This window comes from Lactuca virosa, chromosome 3 (genome assembly GCF_052849685.1).
Source record: "Lactuca virosa cultivar CGN04683 chromosome 3, Lactuca_virosa_CGN04683_v6, whole genome shotgun sequence".
Taxonomy (NCBI): domain Eukaryota; kingdom Viridiplantae; phylum Streptophyta; class Magnoliopsida; order Asterales; family Asteraceae; genus Lactuca; species Lactuca virosa.
This window is the reverse complement of record NC_136428.1, coordinates 171,004,406-171,007,262: the sequence shown is the minus strand read 5'-3', so window position 1 is coordinate 171,007,262 and position 2,857 is coordinate 171,004,406. Positions and strand designations below refer to the sequence as shown.

The 2,857-nt window shown below is 31.6% G+C and overlaps 1 long non-coding RNA gene across 1 annotated transcript; it reads right to left on the bottom strand.

Annotated features, from left to right (window-relative positions):
* Positions 1–604: 604 nt before the first annotated feature.
* LOC145162731 (uncharacterized) lies at positions 605–2,613 on the bottom strand. Its single transcript, XR_013739283.1, has 8 exons — positions 2,418–2,613; positions 2,154–2,343; positions 1,882–2,020; positions 1,594–1,782; positions 1,343–1,482; positions 1,094–1,259; positions 890–986; positions 605–792 (listed from the first exon to the last, which is right to left on the bottom strand). It is a non-coding gene; the product is annotated as an uncharacterized LOC145162731 (long non-coding RNA).
* Between the last annotated feature and the right edge of the window lie 244 nt (positions 2,614–2,857).

Here is a 2,857-nt window from a genome sequence, read left to right as displayed (position 1 = left end):
TTCGGTATCGTATTAAGACTATTGGGTATATATTAGACACATATAATTACGGTGAACATGTCCATGTTCGGTAAATGGACACATATAATTAATGAGATAAGTGACGATTTGCTAGTATTTAGTCTCAACAACAATCAATTATGGTATTTATTTGCCACATAAATTGTTTTTCATGTTGTTATTGTTTAACTTAGTCACAAAAAGTTTAGAATAAACATCATTTCAAAACAACTGCAGACTCATAATTCTTATATATTATGACTATTGTTAACCATTTAGCCACACGCTAAAAAATGATGTAAAGTAACCATTATATAATTTTAGAGACATTGAAAACCTATAAAACATGGCCAAAATTATATTAAAGCCACAATAATTCAATTTTTATTGTTACTTTTTCTACATTGTAGACACATCAAAATAATTTAAATTAAAATAACCAAACCCAACAATATGAAACAATATCAAAATTCATAATTTGAAATTAGTAATAATTGAAATCCAAATCCATACATTAAATTCCTAATTAAAATACAAAAAAAAAGAATATTGTACTAATTGCAAGTATTTAAATTATGGTAAAAAAAGCAAACACATCATAAACCAAAACCTAGACATAACTAGGCATTCATCTTATTGGTATTGCTCATTGTTTTCTTGAGAAGGGTATCAGATGATATGTACTCCTTATCTTCTTGAGAAGGGTATCAGATGATATGTAAGTTGGTTTCCTTTTCTGATTAATTTACTATCCTTGTAAAATAAAAATAAAAAGACCTTAATATAGTATCCCTGTAAAATAAAAATAAAAAGACATTAATATAGTTAATTTACATTTCTTTAATTGTCTAGTATATAATAGCCAATAGAATAATAATATTAATAATACCTATAAAGTATATGTCATGAGTGCTCAACTAATGTATTTATGACTCTGCCAAGTGTAAGCAAGCTCTTGTTTACTCTCTAGCTTCCTTTGCTCTACCCTACAAAAAAAGACAGGGATAACCTTCAGGACACATCTAAATTTCCACTATGTAAATGTGTATATATGTAATATATGATATATCATTTGCAATTTAAATTTATTTACCTCCCTAACACCAGACCTATAAATATTTTTAGATCCATCAAGATCAACAAGAATCAACTTTCCGCATATAATAATCTTTTCTCCTTCTTACTGTATTTTTTCATAGTTTACATTTGTATCATGTCCAACCACAACTGCTCCAATCTGCATCATAACTTAAAAAAAACTACACAGGAATACATAATTAGATGTAAGCAAGCTATTTCGGAAGGAAAATATTTGTTTAAAATTTTCATATACTTTTAACACCTTTTCAAGATGTTCAAGCTTTCCGATATAAACTTGTTCACATTCATCATCACCATCTTCATATAGCCACTCTTCGGTTTTTTTGCAGATTTTTAGAGATGATCTCTACCTCTGAATCTGTTGCAATGTTCCAATAGGAACTAAAAAGATAAAGTACAAATATTCTATCAGATTGTAAGCAATATATATAGCCAAAAGTTAAGCAACACAAATAACTTTAATGAATTACTAAATCAACTGTAAAAATTTACCTTGCTACGTGTCATAGATAAAAGACTCGAGTGTGTTTCTTTGTTCTTTTGTTTTCTCCACCATAATGTCTTGCTCTGCAAAGATCTGTGCTCTTTTTTGAGCTTTGTGTATCTCATCTATTATTGTTAGCATATAATAATTCTCAGGAACTACAAGCTTCTACTCCCTGGCCCTGCTTCTTCTTGCTTCTACAGCGTGGAACAATGTTTTGCCACAGTTTATCTAGCTTATACATAAAGTTTCACAAAAAAAAAAAAAATACAATTTTATTCAGAAATGTGGATTACATGATGTGAATTAAATAGGCTAGAATGAGTAGCAGGTTTATGACCAGCAGCATCATTCTTCGTAAGATGATTAGTCATCGTTGATCAACAGCCGGTGCATATAAGAGTAATCAACTGAATGGTGTGTAACTTCTAAAAACTAAAGCAACAAATAAAAGAGAGAACTATATCATAATATGTTAAACATTTGTGCAAATTAAAAACAAGCAATACTTACTGATGCAGTTTCTATTTGTGCAAATTGGGAAACAAGCAATACTTACAAAAATTACCTTCACATATTGTGTCCACAAGCTGAAAATCAGAATGATCGGGCTGTTACTTCATGTTTTCCCAGCCTCCATAACCCCGAAATCGTTATCAACGTCATCAACGACAACCGGAGATGGGGACAAACAAGTGCACCGAAGATGGAAGGTCAGGGGTGTGTTGTGATGTGGAGTAGATGCGGAGCGAGTTTACCTATTAGGGCATAGTGTTTGAGAGCGGTCTTCGACTCCAACCGTAAAAAAAACGATTTCAGATTTTAAACATACCTTTGCGTGCGACAGTCAAAGATAGGAAAGCCGAAGATGGTGACGAACGCAGCACAGGAGGTGGCCGAAGGTCTTTAGGATTGACGTCGGAGGCGCACGCTTGAAGATGGGGGTTCTCGTCAACTTCAGTCATAAGAGGAATTAGGGCATAGTGTTTGAGAGCAGTCGTCGACTCCAACAAAGAGAATTTTCGTGAAATAGGGGTCTCGTGGGGGGAGATTAAAAATTTTCGTGAGGTATATAATATTGGAGGGAGATTGTAATTTTCCATGGGATCCACACAAAAACTGATTTCGTGTTTCATGAGGGTGTACAAAATAAAAATTGTTGTTGGCAGGGTTCGAACTCACATTAATTTCCTATTACTATTATTATTATTATTATTATTATTATTATTATCATTATTATTATTATTATTATTATTATTATTATTATTATTA